The 21,390-nt window shown below is 37.3% G+C and overlaps 1 pseudogene; it reads left to right on the top strand.

The window, feature by feature from the left end:
- The first annotated feature begins 3,950 nt into the window (after window positions 1–3,950).
- On the top strand, window positions 3,951–4,728 carry LOC117023114 (NTF2-related export protein 2-like; annotated as a pseudogene).
- Window positions 4,729–21,390: the final 16,662 nt, after the last annotated feature.

Raw genomic sequence — 21,390 nt, 5'->3', positions numbered from 1 at the left:
ACTGTGGCAAAGAGAATCGAAATAACCCGGTCCGGCTTAAAGAACAAAGTCCAAAATAAAGCTGACCTGATGTTCAATTTCCTGACAAACGGAATAAACTGACCCTGTTGATTGAATCAGAGATTGCTAATTCACCTAGGTCATTTAAACAAGACCTAATGAATGTATATGTAATTTTTCAACACATACATTTAGCTATAACTTGAAGCTCAGATGGGAAGAAAGAAAGGGTCTAGTGTCTCTGTACTGTCAGCTTAGCTAGGTCTGAAATATGCTTCCCAGAATTCTCTTCTCTGTATGACTCTGGGCTAGGGCCTACCACAGAGAAATTTGTGAGAGAAATTGACTCCAGAAATGAATCAGGAATCTTGTTTAGCTTAGCAGGTCGGTGTGGTGTCCAACACAAGAACAGCTCATGTCTGTTGTTGCAGATACACAAATTGGTTAGCTTCGGTCTGGTCTCCTTCCTGCACTTCTCCAACTCCTGGGTGCACTTTTATGATACTGAAAGAAAGTGTAAGCTTCTCCTGCAGGTTATCGGCCTCATCAAAATTACGGGATTGAAGGTGGTGAAAGATCAACTCCGTTTCCAGCTTAACCTTGTGGATTCCAGAGTATCCTCCTGGATTCTAGTTTGTACTTGCTCCTCCACTTCACACTCATCTCTCCTTTCCAACTCCCTGCTTTTTCAGGCCCAGCACCAGATGAAAAAAACAATAGCCATATGTAAATTATTTCACCAACCCCTACACTTGCAAAATGTCAAGTCCCTCTAATAAATCCCTTATTCTACCTCATTCCTGATGGTGGTGTGCCTCTGAACAAATTCTGTGATAGGTGCATTGTTATACATTGTCCAATTAAAACCTCACAAAGCTTCATTTTTAAATAAGTTGGAAGAAAAAAATTGGGCAAAATGCCTAAGGCTACATGAGTTTCTATGGCACCAAATTCAAACTTTCTGGAATTTTCTCTGTGCACATAGCTGGATGAGGCTCCTTCTCCTTAATTAAAACACATTAAACGTCCATTTAGGAATGGCAGGGAAACACTTCAGAAGAAAGAGCCAGCCTAGATTGATAGGACCAGAAGGAAACCGATTGATCAGACTAGGGCAGAACTGAGAAGCAGATGATCAAGTTAAAATTAAGGGTCTGGAAATAAGTTCTCAATCATTGGATACCAAAGATTCTCAGTAGGATTTTCCAGGAAGACAAATCCTCACAATGTAGAGGATAAGTTACGAATGGGACAAGTAATAAGACAGAAAAGAACCAGAAGACACCAAGTCCAGAGGACAATCAAGGCAGAAGGTCTAGAATTTTGGAAACTTGGATATCAAGCATTTTATAAGCCTACTTTATTTAAGGTAAACTTGGGTGCAATATAATTCAAAACACAGAGCAAAATGGAAAAAGCAAACCATAGTTGAGAATCAGATTCAGGGATTGAACGAGCAGGAAAAATGTGCAGGAGGATGGATGGATTCAGGAAATGGCCTTTTCTGCCTTGAGGTTTGAGCTTGTTGGTTGAGCTGAGAACCATTCTCCATGGAGCCTGATCTAAGCCCATGAATGATCTTGAGATTTACATATGAGGAGAAAGATGAATATCCAGTCAGTCATGAGGACTCAAGCTCAAAGACAGATTAGAGGCAAGTTATGGTGACTTGATGTTGAACTACAAGGCATGTTCCTTGAGATAGTGTCCCTCCTTCTGAAAATCAGGGTTAATCCCGTTAATGCTATACATTGAGGTCAAGTAAACCCTAGAGCTAGTATGAACCAGAGAACCAGAAGCGGTGACAAAGCTATGAGGCTTGAAAAATAAACTGTATATAAACAGGTGTATAAACTCTAAATGAAACCTAAAACTTAAAATGGATGATTATTAAGTGACTTACCTGATTTTATATGTATATATGTATACATTTATATACATATATATATATATTCCATGTATGTAATATTTGTATACTCCTCAAGTAACTCCTCAAATAACATTGTTTCATTCAATGTCATTTTGTTATAATATTGATGAGGTACTGTAGAAACTTAAGTCTTGTTAATATCAATCAGCCTATGGTAAAATTGGTTTCGTTATATGTCATTTTGCTTAAAGTCACAGAACCTAGGGACTACGTTAAGTGAGGACTTACTGTATATGATATATGATGTATATAATAGAGAAAGAAAATACATACTCTCTATATATGTAAAGAAACTATGTTGACCCCATTTTCGTGACCATTATATTTAGTAAAGTATAAATTAAAGTTGGTTCAGTGATTAACTGAAGTTCCTGAATTCAAAGAACTAGTTTTTCCTAAATTACTTACATTAGGGTAAAATAATTTTTCAGACATTATTTACATGAGTATGTTTTCTTCTCTTCGATAGTTACAGAGATCCATTATCTCACATTAATTTGTGCTTTTCAATTTTCTTGAAAATTATTATTTTTTGCCACAAACATGTAGATAAACAAGTAAATTGATTAAACTTTGCTTTGAGGTCCTAATAGTTCTGGAATTTACGCAATGGGATTTCAAAGCTAATAGTTCACAGTTGTGTATGTATCCTGCTGCCACCCCCTACACTTTACTTTATATACGAGCGTATATGTCTTTTGAAAAAAATCCAAGAGGACTCTTACACAGCTACCTGCTATTTATAGCCAGAAAGGAAATATTTGAAAAGGATACAATAATGACAGCTTTCTTTTTGGATTATTAGATACCTTGCTCAATGATAACAATTTCTGTAAATACAGACCTTCAAGACTCAGCAAATAAAAACTGCCACTGCCAAGACATGATAAAGTTCACAAAAGAAATCAACTTTGGCAATATTGGTTTAGGCCCCATTGCTAATGATTCATTTTAATATTCTCTGTCTTGCTGAATTATTACACTTACTTTTATTTGCTCACTGTGTCCTAACCAGCAAGAAAACTATTAACATGTTATTCATGCATGTTCCTTTCTTTAGATACCCTATTTTCTGTTCCCCTCCACTGGAGGTAATAGCTTTAAAATGCATATTAGATAATTATGCTTTCATCTGTGCATAATTTTAATCCATTTAATCTGGACCAGGAAAACCTATCCTCTAGCTGAGATAGGAGCACAGAGAAATTTCTAAGTTTCTCAATCCTGAAGTTTGATGTACAGTAGAGAACTGGGCTGAGCTGATTTCCAGAGGGATAAATCATATCATGACCAGTATTATCCTTTATCCTCAGGCTAGCTGTTAGAACTAGAGAACTCTAGTTCTCACAGGGAGTTTTAGAAAGAAACGTTTATAGTAAAAGTTCTGATCTCACGAAGATCACTTATATTGCCATTTGAAAGAGCTACGTGTAGGCGAGGGTTGGGAGGGCAGGACAGTTGGCTGCTATCACCAACAAGTACTCGATTGACCTAAAATACTTTGTTTCGAGGAAGGGCATAGGAGATGCTATTATGAGCTACTGGGATTCCTCTACAAGTGGAGTGGTACCAAGGTCGGTGGAGAGATCTGTCCCTGTGCAGCAATAAGGGGATAATGGGATGCTTTGACTCTGCAGAATTGAAAAAGAATGATAAGAGTGAATCTACATGTTATTAGCACCATTAGCTGGCAATTCTTAACCACATGAGTGATAAACACTCCTCTCAAAAGAAAAAAAATGTGTTCATCTAAGTTCTAAACAAATCCTGCAGTTCTTATTAAGTTTTAATAACATATACTAATATACATTATGTAATGATGTATTAATATTATATATAATTTATTTATGCAACTTGTTTTTATTTGTGTTTATAATTTAAAACACAAAAAGAAAGTAATATTTTTCTCTGGTAAGTGCAAATTTTAGTTAACAATATTTTACTGAATTTGAACAATTCCTTTACATTTTGTTTTTCACTTTCATTGTTAGTTGTTATAAAACTAAAGAAAAATCTGAACATGAGTACGGAAAGTAGGAGAGAGAAGCGGGTACAAGAAAAAATAGTTACAGTTAGAGCTGGGTCAAAGCATGGGGAGCGGGCAGGGGTAGGAGTAGAATAAAGTACCAGACATTTCAGAAGAGACTGGTTTCAGGGATACAGAGGAAGACACCAAGGAAGGAGTGACTGTTTTCTCGAGGAGCCGCAAGCCAGCCACGCATGCAGAGGGAGCAGGACACGTGAGGACGCAGTGACGCTCCGCGGCCTGAACAGGCTGCTTCCAGCTCCCCCGTGGCCATGTCTGTGGGTTTACATTTTATGTCGCTCAGGCATGTGGAGCTGCTGAGGGATTGGTCAATATTTCCTATGAGAGATGGACAAAAGAAGATGGGCTCTGACCAGGCTGTATCTGGACAAGGCCACTTTAATATGGGATGGAAATGTTGTTACAGGGCTGGAAGCCCTAGGCAATTTTTTTGATGTGTTGCTGTCTAGTGAATTCCAGGTCAATATGTTAGATTTCCAACTAGTTCGTGAGCAAGCTACTCAGGCCCAGACTACAGTTCTTGTTGTGACCAGTGGAACTGTGAAGTTTGATGGAAACACTTCTTCCCTCAGAACTTCCTGCTGACTGCTCAGTCCATTCCTAACAATACTGTGGACGATTGCCAAGTGTTCGCTTCGTTTTTCAAGATTGGGCTAGCAAAAGGGGGCAAAAGTCCATTCTTCTTTGGTCCGTTAGTTCCAGCAACACAAATTTATGTGAATTAATTCATTTCATTGCAGAAGCACTGTAAACCAGTATGTGCTGAAACGAAATTTCTTTAATGTTTTTTAATTCCTAGCAGCACCTTTTCTAGCAGCTGCCGTTTTGCGTCACTGCCCTTAACAGCTTTAATGCTAGTTTTTTACATTCCTTATATATACTGTTGCTAACGATATTCTTATAGTAGTATTACAAACCACGATCTTTGTACTAACATACTGTGAGCCCAGCCTATCACAAAAATGAAATCCTTTTATAATACGATCTATGGGATATCAGCACAATATAACTCTCTGGGAGAAAGTGGAGGTTTTTTTTTTTTTATTATTAGGGTAATTTTGTAGTAGAACACATGCCTATTTTCAGTAAACACTGGTAAAGCAGTTTTAGTACGAGGCTTTTTCAAATCAGTTCAATGAAAACATTACTAATTTAGGTATCTATTCTGACACATTTGAATCACAGAAAGATGTTCGGCAATCTTTTTTCATGTTAAGTAATGTTTTTTCATGCTGAAATGTATTCTTATGAAGTGAATTAATCTGCTAGAGAGGTATAAAATGGTCTTAGATGATACCTGGATACACTCAGTGAGTTAAAAGCAAACTTCTTAAAAAGATTTTTCTTGGCAGTTCCAGGTTTATAACTTTAGGTAATGAATGAGAGTGGGACCAATAGCTTTAATAGGAGAATGGAGAGTGAGAAATATAGAAATCCAAGGTTGGCCAAAAGTTAGGAGGAGTGGCCAAATGGTAAGTTTTTGGTACGTGTTTTCTTCCTCTTAAAAATGTAGCCTATTTTTAGGATTTAAATCATTAAAGTAGTAAGTATCATTGCCAAATGGTCATGAGTGTCACTTTTGGTCTAAAAATAATTTTTAAAGGTTTTTCCAGTTTACCTCAGACTTATCACCAATACATGTCTCAATTTATTCAAGAACTTACAGGATAAAATGTCAGAAATAACCTGACCCTGCAATAGGTTCTGACAGGAAAGTTGGAAACAAAACCATGATTGTCTTTTTCGGACACCCTTAACTTCTAAGTCTTCTATGAGAACTGCAGGCTGAAAGTCTCCTGTTATTCACCCCCAAAGTATGTGATTTGTTTCCTGTGTTTTACACTGTCAACCGCATTATCTTTTTTTTTAACTCATTAAAGTTAAAATTATTTAATTTTATGATTTGTTCTTCCATATGGTATTGTGAGCAAACAGATTTGTTTTAAAATATGTTCTTGTTATGGCTAACTCTGTCTTTTTAACAAGAAAATAGAAAGCAGCAAATTTTCATAAGCCCATGAACTTCAAAAGAACAAATGTATTCATTTTATGTTTTAACATCTACAGAGAAAAACATAGCTTCAGTTTTTGGTTAAACTTTAAATGTTTTTCCATTCTTGAATTTATTTTAAGGTTTTTAAACTGGATGTTTCAGCTTTGCTTCTACATTCCAAGACAGAATTAATGTTTCTTATCACTTCCTTTGAAAACCAGTAATTCATTTACTCTTGCCCCAAACTACACATTATATTTCTGATATATTAACAACATAGAATTAAATAGAAGGGGGTGGATCTGAAATGTAGACCACTCCTTCTTGTAATACTAATCAAACTTATACGTTGTACTTTACTCATAGTGAGCTTATTCTGTTCTTGGCTTGGCTTTTTGAAACCACAGCTTTAGCAGTAATAATCAGAGTGCTCAAAAACTGCCCTTTCCCTTATGAAAAGCAGTTTCAAGTAGAAGCTGCATATAACAAGCAATAACTGAATTGAGCAGTTGTATACTATTCATGAATTGTATGTTTTAAAACTTGTATATGAATTGCTTTTTTCCAAACTCTGTATAACTTTTAAATGGCTGGAACTATTCTTATATAAACTAGAGTGTATTTTTGACATGCACATATTTTTGTAACTTGAAAAAATAAAATGAAATTTACCTTGAATAAAATCTGTAAAGAATGATTATTTCTGATTATTTCATTATTATTACCATAAATATTTTTGTCCTACAGAGAAAGGAGCCGTTTAAAAAAAAAAAAAAAAAAAAAAAAAGATCTGTTCCAGGGATCAAACACTCTAAGCACAACACTGACTAAAGTAAGTGTTGAGCTATGGTTTACAAAGGGTGTCAAGAGTAATACAATTGAACCAGCTTGGAAAGGGCCATCAGAGGCATAGATGTGATCAGTATGCCATGAGTAAGTTATCACTTTTAATAGTTAGCCTGTCCAAAATGATCAAAAAATTAATTTTTTTTTTGTATAAGATGTTCTAAAATTTATTAAAATAAAAATCTTCATTCATTGCATTTCAATGTAAGGAAAAAAACAAAACTGTATCATCCATAGAAGCCAGGCCAGCTTTCTGGATTGAGAGCAATTTGCACAGCTGCTTTGTGAAGACCATCCAGTGTGGTTCAAAGATACTCTGAAGGCAGGAGGAAGAGGTAAAGAGCCACCTGCTTGTTCAAACCCTTGCTTGAATGCTGAATGCATATACCTAGGGATCCAAATGACTTATGCCATCTGTGATTTTTTTCCTCTATCTCTGTTGTCTCCACCTCAGCTTGATGTATTTTATTTTTTTTTCTGAGAGCAGAATATGTACTTAATAACTAATAAGAACTAACCTTTGAAAATCAACCCTTTTCTTTGGCTAAAAATTATCAGCCTTGAATAAGTATATAAAAATGTTGGGCACGCCTGCCACACAAAGGATATATAAATAGAGCAAATACAGGATTCAAAAGCTTTTTTGTCTGTTTTTGTTGTTGCTTTTTTTAATGATAGGGAATCTATAAATACAGCCACTATTGGCTGCCTCATAGACTAGCACAGTTACTAGGATAATACAAAAGCATTTCATTTTATATTGTACATGTGCATTTGTGTGTAGGAGTATGTGATCCCTAGGAAAAAACAAAGTTCAAATGGAAGTCATGGTCATAGTTGAGTAGAGCAAAACTTTCATTTGTCTGCTTCTTTCACCTTCTATGCTTCTAGGCTCTCGCTTTTACACATGAGTAGAGGAAGTAAAGAGATGATAAAAGTCTTCTTAAAAAGGAACTTTCCTAATTCCTTTCAAGATTCAGAAAGGGTCTCAAGTCTTGGTTATTGACTTAATGTTAATAGCAAATGCCATCCTTAACCCTCATTTTTTAATTAATCAAACAAATCAATAGGAGATAAAGAAGTAGGTCACCAAAGGCGAAATAGCATAATCCTGATGAATAATATGCCATGGAGATCATATTTACAGATACTGAAAACACAGCAAGGAGAACGATATATACATACCCATAATATAGCACATTTTTAATAATCACTATTTTTAAGAGTAATGCTTCTCTCTTGGTGACAATGGAAAGTTTCACATATTAATCTGACTTTAGACCAAATCTGGACAAATAATTCAACTGAAATGTTGCTCAGGTTTCAACATTGTCACATTTATTCATCCATGTGAGTGAATATTGTGAGAGGAAATCTGAGGTTATTTAATAATTTTTGCCTTAGCCATGTTTTTCCTCATGTATTTTCTTGTGTTTCTCTCATTTATTCCCAACTCTTGATACTAAGCCAACTCGGCAGGAGATGCATCCTGCTAAATTACACACAATTCCTTGTCCAATGCTAGTGTCCCATTAATAGTCGTAGCCTCCCCATGCCTAAAGGACACATGCAGAGTTCACAGTTTATCATCCATTTCCTTCTTCTTAAAATGATCCTTCACCTGGCTCCTCCACTTCTCTCGCCTGCCTCTCCTTGTCTTTGACCTCAGATATCTTCAGCCTGCTTCCTAATAAACCATATATAAAATAAGGTGTTTACTTTCAAGGTCCTCTGGTATTTCACAGCTGCCTCTAATATTCTTAACTCCATTTTCCCTTTCCTGAAACTCATTATTTCAAGGAGATTTCAGTAATAACTTGACAAGATTGGATGCAAAAATTACTGATATAAATAATATTCAAAGATACTTCATCTCTATTAAAGCAGAGAAGACAAACAAGTCTAAATAACATTTATATTCAAAATGCAAAGTTTCTTTAATAAGAAGTGAACCTAGATTTTTTTCTCACCTTATGTACAACTTGTTGAATATTTACAAATATCCTTAAAGAGATAATAATCTTAATTAGAGAGGTTGCACTATGTACTGAAGTTAAACTGCCTGGATCAAATTATGACTGTCATTGCACTAGCTAGTGACTTGGACAAGTGACTTAACATCTGTATGCCTCCGTTTTCACATCTATAAAAGTAGAATAGTAGGGTTGTTGGAAGCATTAAGTAAGTTCATATTTGTAAAGCTCTTAGAAAAACACCAGGCATACATACAAATATTGCTTTGATACAGTGTGAGTCTTACTCTCATAGAGGCACTATGTAGATAGATAGCCAAGGATAAATGACTACTTTCAGTAAAGATCATGGATGTTTTCACAGGGGAATGGACTCAGACCAATTGGAGTGAGAACATCGGTGCTAATAAGACCAATTGTATTGTAATAATTTATATAAGAGATAATGGGAGCATGAATCAGAGTAATAGCTATATAGGGGATCGAGTTAGGAACAGCTTCAAGGCATGATGAAGAAAAAAATCCATAGAATGTGGCAACTGATTGAATAGGGTAAGTGAGGGTAAGTGAAGGAATAAGAAGAATTAAAGGTAACAAGGTATCAGTCTTAGCATCTGGATGAACAAGTATCTCTCTTTTTTTTTTTTTTTTTTTTTTTTTTTTACAGGGTGAACTAGTTTAATGCAAATCATTGGGAAAATGCAAGCATGGTTGTCTGGCTTTAGACTGGCTTATGAGACTTCTGAAACACGACAATACTTTCATGGACTTGAATCTTTTTAAATTCTAATCAAAATATATTAATAATAAATTTCAATTTTTAATTAAAGTTTTTTTTTTTTTTTTAATTTATTGGGGTGACAATCGTTAGTAGAATTACATAGATTTCAGTTGTGCAATTCTGAATCACATCATCCATAAATCACACTGTGTGTTCACCACCCAGAGTCAGCTCCCCTTCCATCACCGTACATTTGATCCCCCTCACCCTCATCCCCCACCCCCCAACCCCCTTACGCTCTGGTAACCACCAAATTACGTTCCCCAGATTAATTTTCAAACCCCGTGGCCATCCTGTGGTCACCGACTGCCCTCCAATCCCCTCACCCTCCCCCCCACCCCCCACTCCCCCCGCCCATCTAGCAACCCTGTTTTTCCTCATTGTCTCCCAAACAGTTTCTGATTAGTTCATTCACTTATTCTTTTCTTTAGAATCCGCAAATAAGTGAGATCATATGGAACTTATCTTTCTCTGTCTGACTTATTTCACTTAACATAATGTTCTCTAGATCCATCCATGTTGTTGCAAATGGTAAGATTTCTTTCTTAAATGTCCAGAGCAATATGGGGTTTGAGGCTGGGATATGGGACACTGGGAAATTTGTCCCCAGATAGTTGGACCATTGCAGTATAGCCTAGATTTGAAGACAGGCATATATCACTGGGAAGAGATTGCCAAGATCAAGGTGGGTATGAAGGCAGGTGACCAAGTCCAGGATGCAGCTTTAAGGAATGAGAAAGTTGAAATAAGGAGGGTCCTGGTCTGGGAACACGAATGAGGACACAAGGTCAAGGAGAAAGCTTACGTGACCTCCATCTATTTCTCAGAAAATTAGACTAGAGCTTCCAAAATCTCTCTAACAAAGCCAAGATTTATCCTAGATACTAGAGAGGCAACATGGAACTGTAGGTGTTCAATTAAAGAAGAAAAAAGAACGAAGGGCCCAGAAAACAGAAGTTTGCCATCCTAAGGTCCTGGAGAGGAATGGAGGGACTTGAAGAGTAAGATATTTGTCCATATTTTGATGGTCCAATGTAGTGGGGTTCCAAGTGAAAATGGAAAGGAAAAAAAATTACTAATTACATCTTCTAAAATGACTACTTTGAAACATACAAAGGTCATCAATTAAGAAAGTATGTGGAAACTCACAGAATATAATAGCTGGGAAAGGGATGGAAAGATGATCAGCTGTCTCAATATGGATGCACAGAGATTTGGTAAACTGAACATAGGTCTCAGTTTAAGAAGAAATATAGTAGCTCATATATATTTTCAAGACATCACAACAAATATATGTGGGACATATATGGGCAATGTAAATATACCAAGGGTGCCAAAAAAAATGTATACAAGTGGACACTTTGGTCAATGTTGCTCAAGCAGTAGTTTGCCATAATCAAAAGTGTCTAGACACTGATGGTAACCACTTTGAGCACCTCTTGTAATTGCAGAAGTCAAACATGACTTGTATTCATCTTTTGTTATTGGTATATATTGAATATTACAATTTTAATAGCTTTTTCCTTTCTTAAAAAGTGTATACATTTTTTTGGCACCCTCCGTATATGTGGAAAACTACAGCCTGGTCAAACTAAGCATAGGTTTTGCTTTGTTTGGTTTGATGTGGTTTGTTATGTTTCCAGAAGGGATATAAAAGTGTTCTGTGTTAAAAAGCCATACACGTCTGTATATTGATGTGGAAATACACCTTTGGTTAAGGATAGAAGGGACATGAAAAGAAAGGGGAGTTTCTGGGAGAATCAAAGACATACTTTGCTTACTTAACAGTTGTTTCTGTGCTCATATCTGGTCAAGAGGTTGCACAGGTAGCCAACTGACCAGTTAGAGGTGGAGTATGGCCTAACATTTTGGCCTCGAGTAAGCCTGTAAGAATTGTGATGGTGAGCAATTGTGTTGTCAATACAGCCTGCATCTCCAGGCTTCCTATTGGCATTATTACCATTAAGGTGTAAGGAATATTTAACAACAGACTGTTTGGGTTGCAGTATTTGGCTTCTTCAGCATAAATACTGAGAATACAGATTCTGAAGAAGAAATATCAGAAACTCTCAACCACAAAAGTGTGTATGTAATTTATCTGATGCAAAATTATAGTGGACAATGGTTTGAACCACAAATCCAAGATCAATGGCACATGGGTCAGTATGGTGAGGCCTACTACTTGTTATCGATCCTCTGAGCCTCAGCCTTACACACAGATCATAATTACTATCAGTCATACCTGCAAAGAAAGGACCACAACACTTCTCTTCTGCTTGCCAACATGAAACAAGACATTGCCAATAAGGATAATTCCATATCTGTAGCTCTGTAATTCAGCCTTAAACTATTTGTAGGTAAATAATAAGAATTATAAAGTAAAATTTTAAAATAGAGTTTAGTGTGTTATCTAGCTACTGATGCTTTTAGCAGTGAATTACGATCACAATAGTTATTTGAAAATAAAAGAATAGATTTCCGGTGAAGATGGTGGAATAGGTAAATGCTGTGCTCACCTCCTCTCAGGACTACATCAATTACTACTAAACCACAGAACAACCATTATTGAGAATTGCTTGAAGTCTAGCTGAACTGAAGCCCTACAACTACAGACATACAGAAAAAGCCACTTGGAGACTGGTAGGAGGGGCAGAGATGCGGAACCAGCTGTTCCCACACACACATGTGCCAGTTAAAAATCAGGAGGAATATCTCAAGTGTGGAAGTTCTTCTCCACCACCAGGAGTGATGGGAGCCAGACCCTCCCCAGCCCAGGTTTTCAGTGCTGGGGAGAGAAGTCCCCATAATTTCTGGCTGTGAAAAACAGCAGAGATTGTGACTAAGTGAGACAGAGGGCAGCTGCACTCCCAGGCTTACCTCTTAAAGGGCTCACACATGGACTTACTTACTGATGGAATCAATGGCTCTGAGCTCTACCACAGGGGCAGCAGCTTGAAAAGCACCAGGAACATGCGGGGAGGAAATGAATTGTCTAGCTTCAGGGTGAGGGCTAGAGGGGCAGTTTTCTCCTGGACAGAGGAGCTGGTGGAAGCCATTGTTTCTATGCTGAGTCCTCACCCTCTCTGCATGCAGATGCAGGCAGACGCAAGCACAGACCTATCTGAGTCTCCATCAAACCAATTATCATGTTTCATCCACCCTGCCCTAGTGATTCTCTGAAACCAGGTCCTACCCAAATTTCAGACATACCTGCCTTGGCTCATGCTCCAAACTTTTCTAAAATCTCTCAAAGGTTCACAAAACCCAAACAAGTAGCATCTGGCTTCAGCATGACCTATACCTCTGGCTGAACAGCCCTAAGCCCAACACTAGCAACAGCCAGCCTTGGTTTGCAGCTTGGCCTTTCAAGGCACCTCCAAGCACAGTGCAGGCAGTGGCCATCTCTGGATTGCTTTGTGGCTCATGCCAGGTAGTCTGGGCAAGACACAGACTGAAGCTGAACTTGGCCTGCAGCAGATCGCCTCCCAGGAGACCCTGAGGCTGACAAGCCCAGTGGCCATCTTCAGACTGGGTCAGAGCATCACCCAGCCACCTTCACAGATGACACACCCAAAGAGCAGACTGGGCAGGCACCAGAACCCCATTAAAGTGAACCCTGCTCTGTAGGGTCAGCCTCTGCACAATAGCTCCTCCATTGACAATAGCTCCTTTACATTGACATGTAAACAGCAATCAAGTCTCAACTACAACAGGAGAGCACATACAACCCACACAAAGGACACACCTGGAGAACCCAGATCTGGTGACCAGGTAGACTACACCACTGGGTCCCATAAGACACCTACTATATAAAACCACTCTACTAAGACTGGGAGACATAACAGCCCTACATAGAAACAAACACAGGGAGACAGCCAAATGGGAAGACAAAGAAACATTTCCCAAATGAAAGAACAGAACAAAGCTCCAGAAAAAAGATTTAAACAAAATGGATACAAGCAATTTACCAGACACAGAGTTCAACACTGGTTATAAGTATGCTCACTCAATGTTCTTAGGGAGAAGTTCAACAAAGAGATAGGAAAATAAAAATGGAGATTGAAAACATAAAAAAGAGCCAGTCAGAAATCAAGACTACAATAACTGAAGTGAAGAACACATTAGATGGAATCATCAGTAAATTAGATGAAGCAGAGGATCAAATCAGTGATTTAGAAGATAAGGTAGCAGAAAATACCGAATCAGAACAGAAAAAAAAATCCCTCCCAAAATGAGGAGAGTTTAAGTGGCTCTCTGAGACAGTATCAAGTGTACCAACATTCACATCATAGACATACCAGAAGGAGAACAAAGAGAAAGGAACTGAAAACCTATTTGAAGAAATAATGACTGAAAATTTCCCTAACTTGGCGAAGGAAATAGATATACAAGACGAGGAAGCACACAAAGTCCCAAACAAGATGAATCCAAAGAGGCCCACACTAAAACACATCATAATTAAAATGCCAAAGGTTAAAGACAAAGAGAGAATCTTAAAAGCAGCAAGAGAAAAACAGTTACCCACAAGGGAGCTCACATAAGACTGTCAGTTGATTTCTCAACTGAAACTTTGTAGGCCAAAAGGAATTGGCAAGAAATGTTCAAAGTGATGAAAAGCAAGGACCCACAACCAAGATTACTTTACCCAGAAAAGCTATCATTTAGAATTGAAGGATAGATAAAGAGTTTCCCAGACAAGAAAAAGCTAAAGATGTTCCTCATCACTACACCAGTATTACCAGGAATGTAAGAGGGACTTCTTTAAGAAATAAACAAATAAACAAACAAACAAAATGAATAATAAAATGGTAAATACATATCTATCAACAATTACTTTAGTGACGCCATAAAAATGGTGGTGTAAGGTGAGACTCTGGAAATCTCCCCTGGAATTTACAACAAATTGAATATCTATAACTCCACAAAGGATTCCCTGCACAGCACACAGGCAAGACTAAGAGGTACACTACTGAAATCATCTAAAGGTGGGCAAATTGTGCCAGCGGGGGAGGAGCAAAGGGAGTAGTGCAGAGACGGGGATGCACAGGCGCAGGACACAGACCTAGCTCGGTGCTCTGAGCTCACTGCACTCCGGAACTACTGCAGCTATGAGAGAGGGAAGAGCTCAGACTGCTAGGGCTCTGCTTAACACCCACAGGGCTGAGGGAACAGCATATAATGCAGCTGAACTCAACACTCATGGCAGAGACCTCGGAGCAAAGACTGAGGGAAGAAGGCTGAAAACGGTGGTTTAAGCCCTCACTGCCAAGCAGAGAATGGAAGCCTTAGGCACTGAGCCTAGCTGCCCCCTACCTAACCTCCCAGAGCTTGCCTTGCCCCCACCTGCCCAGTGCTAGAAGCAGAACAGTAGCAGTGTCAGATCAAAAGAACAGAATATTTGTAGTTCTGAAAAAAGTAGTCCACAGACACAGATTTGCAGCCCAACTAGTTCCAGCAAAGGTGAGAGAGCTGTGGAAGTAGGACTGGCTGTGGTGGTGGTCTCCGCCATTGCTCTGGGTCACCTCTCACAACCCACCTAACCCCTGTCCCCACCTATCTGGACAGATCTCTGCAGGAGTAAACAAGCTGCTGAAGCATACGGGCTCTGCATCTGGTGCAGGAAGAGATTTGGAGCTTCAGAAGTTCTCTGCATCCCCACACGGAGGTGGCGCTGTATGATCTAGGTGAACTGTTCACAGAGGAGAAGCCCATCTTCCAGTGAATCCCCCAATTGTGTGAGGAGCCTGAATAATGCAGAGAAAATATAACACTACAGTGTGAGAGAGAATAAAAGGCTGCAATCAGAGAGAAAATAAAACATTCTCCAACACATTCTGGAAAAAAAAGAAAGACCTCTTTCTATCAACCTGTTGCAGAACCCACTCCTGTAGATGTCTAGGAAGAGAAATAATAAATCAGTAATTGCTATGAATGCCCAAGGCAAAAGACAGCTCAGAAAGGAAAAATAAAGTCTCCAGAAAATGAACTTAAAGATATGGAAATATGTGACTTAAATGACAGAGAATTCAAGATTACAGTTCTTAAAAAACTCAACGAGATGCAAGAAAACACAGACAGGCAGTTTAATGAACTCAGAAACATAATCAAAGAAAAAAATGAATATTTTCCCAAAGAGATTGAAATTTTCAAAAAGAACCAAATAGAATTTCTGGAGATTAAGAACTCAATAAAAAAAATGAAGAACGAAATAGCTAGCTTAGGTAGAAGAGTTGACCAGATGAAGGGAAAAATCAGTGACATCGAGATAGAAATATGAAAATGACACGGATAGAAGAAGACAAAGGCTTGAGACTTAAAAGAAATGAGAGAACTCTATAAGAACTTTCAGACTCCATCAGAAAGAGCAATAAAAGAATAATGGGCATACCAGAAAGAGAAGAAAGAGAGAAGAGAACAGAGAGCATTTCAAACAAATAGTCGATGAGAATTTCCCAAACTTGTGGAAAGAAATGGATCCTCAAATCCAAGAAGCAAACAGAACACCTAATTACCTCAACACCAACAGGCCTTCTCCAAGGCACATTGTATTGATTGTCAAAAATCAACGACAAAGAAAGAATCCTCAAGGCAGCCAGGGAAAAGAAGACGATAAACTACAAAGGAAAGCCCATTAGAATATCATCAGATTTTTCAGCAGAAACTCTACAACCCAGGAGATAGTGGAATCAAATATTCAAACTACTGAAAGAGAGAAATTAGGAAACAAGAATAATATATCCAGCAAAGACATCCTTTAAATATGAAGGAGGAATAAAGACCTTTCCAAACATACAGAAGCCGAGAGAATTTTCTAACACACGACCTGTACTACAAGAAATACTGAAGAAGGCTATTTGACCAGCATCAATAGGTAAAATGTGGCAATAAAAACATAAAAGGGGTGAGAGTCAAGGACTGAACAGGAACATGCGAATGGAGAAATTAAGCATGCAGAAGAAAATGGAATACTCTAAATATCAAACTTTTTTTTACATAAACATAATGGTAACCACACAAAAAAAATCTAGAACTGAAATATGTAATGTAATAAAAGAAGAACAAGAGGGGAAAATCATAGAATACCACCACACAGAAATAATAGACAACAACAAAAAGGCAAAGAAACAATGGAGACACAGTCTTCCCAGAAAACTAAAGAATGATAGGAAATCCTCACATATCAATAATGACCCTAAATGTAAATGGACTGAACTCACCAATAAAAAGGGACAGAGTAGCAGAATGGATCAAAAAACTAAACCCAACCATATGCAGCCTCCAAGAGACACATCTCAACTAGAAGGACAAATACAGACTCAAAGTGAAAGGGTGGAAATTGACACTCCAGGCAAATGGTATCCAGAGAAAATCAAGTGTAGTCATATTGACATCAGGTGAAACAGACTTCAGAATAAAAAGGTGATAAGAGACAAAGATGGACATTTCATAATGATAAAGGGGTCTATACAACAAGAAGACATAACAGTCATCAATATTTATGTCCCCAATCAGGGAGCACAGAAATATACCAAGCAACTACTAATAGAACTAAGGGGAGAAATTGACCAAACACAATTATAGTAGGGGACCTAAATACGTCATTGACAGCTATAGATAGATCAACCAAACAGAAAATAAATAAAGAAATAGCAGCCCTAAATGACTCATTAGATGAAATGGACATAATTGACATTTATAGAGCACTTCATCTTAAAACATCAAACTGTACATTTTTTTCTAGTGTTTATATGATACATTCTCAAGGATAGACCATACATTGTGACATAAAACTAGCCTCAACAAATTTAAGAAAATTGAAATCATACCAAGCATATTCTCTGATCACAATGCTTTGACATTAGATATTAACTGCAAAAAGAAAACAGGAAAAACCACAAATACATGGAGTTTAAACAACACACTTTTAAAGAACGACTGGGTCAAAGAAAAAATAAGAGGAGAGATCAAAAGATAAATAGAAACAAATGAGAATGAAAATACATCCTACCAAAATTTTTGGGATGCAGCAAAAGCAGTTTTAAGAGGGAAATTTATATCATTACAGGCCTTTTCAAGAAACAAGAAGAATCCCAGATAAATAACCTCATGTTACACCTTAAAGAACTAGAAAAAGAAGAACAAATGAAACCCAAGGTCAGCAGAAGAAGGAAATAATAAAAATCAGAGCAGAACTAAATGAAATAGAGAACAAAAAGACAACAGAAAAAATGTGACAAAGAGCTGGTTCTTTGAAAAGATTAACAAAATTGACAAACCCTTGGCTAGACTCACTAAGATAAAAGGAGAAAAGACGCTAATAAACAAAATCAGAAAGGAAAGAGGGGAAGTTATCACGGACACCACAGAAATACAAAGGATCATCCAAGAATACTGTGAAGGACTATATGCCACCAAATTCAATAACTTAGAAGAAATGGACAAGTTCTTAGAAACATATATCCTTCCTAGGCTGAATCATGAAGAATTGGGTAATCTAAATAGACTGATCACCAGTAAGGAAATTGAATCTGTCATCCAAAACCTTCCTTAAAGCAAAAGTCTGGGACTAGATGGCTTCACTAGTGAATTCTACCAAACCTTCCAAGAGAATCTAATACCTGTCCTACTCAAACTCTTCCAAAAAATTGAAGAAGAGACAATTCTCCCTAACTCATGTTATGAGGCCAACATTACTCTGATATCAAAAACTGGCAAGGATAACACAAAAAAAGAAAACTACAGACCAATATCTCTGATGAATACCAATACAAAAATCCTAAACAAAATTCTAGCAAATCGAATGCAACAATGCATTAAAAAGATTACTCATCATGACCAAGTGGGGTTTATCCCAGGGGCACAAGGATGGTTCAACATATGCAAATCCATCAATGTGATACATCACATAAACAAAATAAAGGACAAAAATCATATGATTATATCAATCGATGCAAAAAAAGCGCATTTGACAAGATACAACATCCATTTATGATTAAAACACTTAATAAAATAGGTATAGAAGGAAAATACCTTAACATAATAAAGGCCATATGTGACAAAACCTCAGTTAATCTCGTAATTAACAGTGAAAAACTGAAGCCCTTTGCTCTACGTTCAGGAACACGACAGGGCTGTCCCCTATCACCTCTGCTTTTCAACATAGTGTTGGAAGTCCTCACCAGAGCAATCAGACAGGACAAAGAAATAAAAGGCATCCAAATTGGGCATGAAGAAGTTAAAAAATCAATGTATAAAAGTTCATTGCATTCCTATACACTAACAATGAAGTCTCAGAAAAAGAAATTTAAAAAAATATTCCTTTTGCAATTGCAATACAAAGAATAAAATTCCTATGAATAAACTTAACCAAGGATGTGAAAGACCTATGAAAAGTATAAGATATTTTTAAAAGAAATTGAAGAAAACAATAAGAAATGGCAAGACATTCCGTGCTTATGGATTGGAAGAATCAACATAGTTAAAATGGCCATATTACCCAAAGCAATGTACAGATTTAATGCAATCCCCACCAAGCTCCCAACGACATTTTTTAAAGAAATAGAACAAAAAATAATCAGATTTGTATGGAACCACAAAAGACCCAGAATAGCCAAAGCAATCCTAAGAAAAAAGAACAGTGGTGGAGGTATCATACTCCCTGACTGTAGCTTGTACTACAGGGTTACAATAATGAAAAAAGCATGGAATTGGCAGAAAAACAGACACATAGACCAATAGAATAGAATTGAGGACCGAGAAATAATACCACATAAATATGGACAGATAATTTTTGACAAAGACACAAAAAACATACAATGGAGAAAAGACAGCCTCTTCAATAAATGGTGCTGGGAGAATTGGAAAGACATGTGCAAAAAAATGAAATTGGACTGCTATCTGTCACCATGTACCAAAATTAATTCGAAATGGATCAAGGACCTAAGCATAAGACCTGAAACAATAAACTGCATAGAAGAAAACATGGGTACTAAACTTAGGGACCTTGGATTCAAAGAGCATTTTATGAATTTGACTCCAAAGGCAAGGGAAGTAAAAGCTAAAATGAATAAATGGGACTATATCAAACTTAGAAGCTTCTGCACAGCAAAAGAAATCATCGACAAAATAAAGAGGCAACCAACTGAATGGGAGAAGATTTTTACAAGCAGCGTCTCCGATAATAGGATAATATCCAAAATATACAAGGAACACATACAACTCAACAACAAAAAAAACAAACAACCCAATTGAAAAATGGACAGAGGACCTGAAGAGACATTTCTCCAAAGAGGACATACAAATGGCAAATAGACATATGAAAAAATGCTCAACATCACTAATCATCAGAGAAATGCAAATAAAAACCACAATGAGATATCACCTCAGCCCAGTTGGAATGGCTATTATCAACAAGACAAAAAGTAACAAGTGTTGGAGAGGCTGTGGAGAAAAAGGAACACTCATACACTGTTGGTGGGAATGCAGACTGGTTCAGCTGCTATGGAAGGTAGTGTGGAGGTTCCTCAAAAACTTATGAATAGAATTACCATATGACCCAGCAATCTCTCTCCTGGGTATCTACCCAAAAAATATGAAAACATCTATCCATAAAGACAAGTGTGCTCCAATGTTCACTGCAGCTTTATTTACGGTGGCCAAGACATGGAAACAACCAAAATGTCCTGCGATAGATATAGATGAATGAATAAAGAAGTTGTGGTATGTATACACAATGGAATACTATTCGGCAGTAAGAAAAGATGAAATAGGACCATTTGTGACAACATGGATGGATCTTGAGATTACAATGCTAAGTGAAATAAGTCAGACAGAAAAAGTAGAGAACCGTATGATTTCACTGATATGTGGTATATAAACCGAAAACAACAAAAGAACAAGACAAACAAATAAGAAACAAAAACTCATGGACACAGACAATAGTTTAGTGGTTACCAGAAAGTAAGGGGGGAGGGGAGTGGTAGAAGAGGGTAAAGAGGAGCAAATATATGGTGATGGGAGGATTACTGACTCTGGGTGTGAACACACAATGTGATTTATAGATAATGGAATACAGAATGTTATACCTGAAATCTATTTAACGTTACTAACAATTGTCACCCCAATAAACTTCAATTTAAAAAAAGAAAAGCAATTACTTTAAATGTAAATGGATTAAATGCTCCAATCAAACAATAGGGTAGCTGAATGAATAGGAAAACAAGACCCTTACATATGCTTCTCTCAAGAGACTCACTTCAGATTGAAGAACACATACAGACTGAAAGTAAAGGGATGGAAAAAGATATTTCATGAAAATTGTAATTTAAAAAAAAAGCTGAGATATCAATACTTATACCAGTCAAAATAGACTTTAAAACAGAGGCTATAACAAGTGAAAAGGAGGACCCAGTAATCCCACTTCTGGGTAATTATCCAAAGAAACCCAAAATGATACTTCAAGGGGACATGTGCATCCGTATGTTCATTGCAGCATCGTTTACAATGGCCAAGATGTGGAGGCAGCCTGGGTGTCTGTCGATGGATGAATGGATAAAGAAGAGGTGGTACATGCACACATTGGAATATTGCCATGGAAGCGAATGGGTACTCACCATCCACAGTGGCATGGATGGACCTGAAGGGTATTGTGCTGAGTGAAGCATGTCAGATAGCAAAAGACAGATGCAATGTGATTTTGTTTCATACAAAACAGAAACAAAGGCATAGATACAAAGAACATTTTGATGGTTGCCAGATGGGAGGCGGCTTGGGAATGGCTGAAAAAGGGGAAGGGATTAAGAAGTACAAATTGGTTGTTAC

The sequence above is a fragment of the Rhinolophus ferrumequinum genome, chromosome 6, assembly GCF_004115265.2.
Source record: "Rhinolophus ferrumequinum isolate MPI-CBG mRhiFer1 chromosome 6, mRhiFer1_v1.p, whole genome shotgun sequence".
Classification (NCBI taxonomy): Eukaryota; Metazoa; Chordata; class Mammalia; order Chiroptera; family Rhinolophidae; genus Rhinolophus; species Rhinolophus ferrumequinum.
Note: the sequence above shows the minus strand (reverse complement) of the source record. Positions and strands in the feature narration are given on the sequence as shown.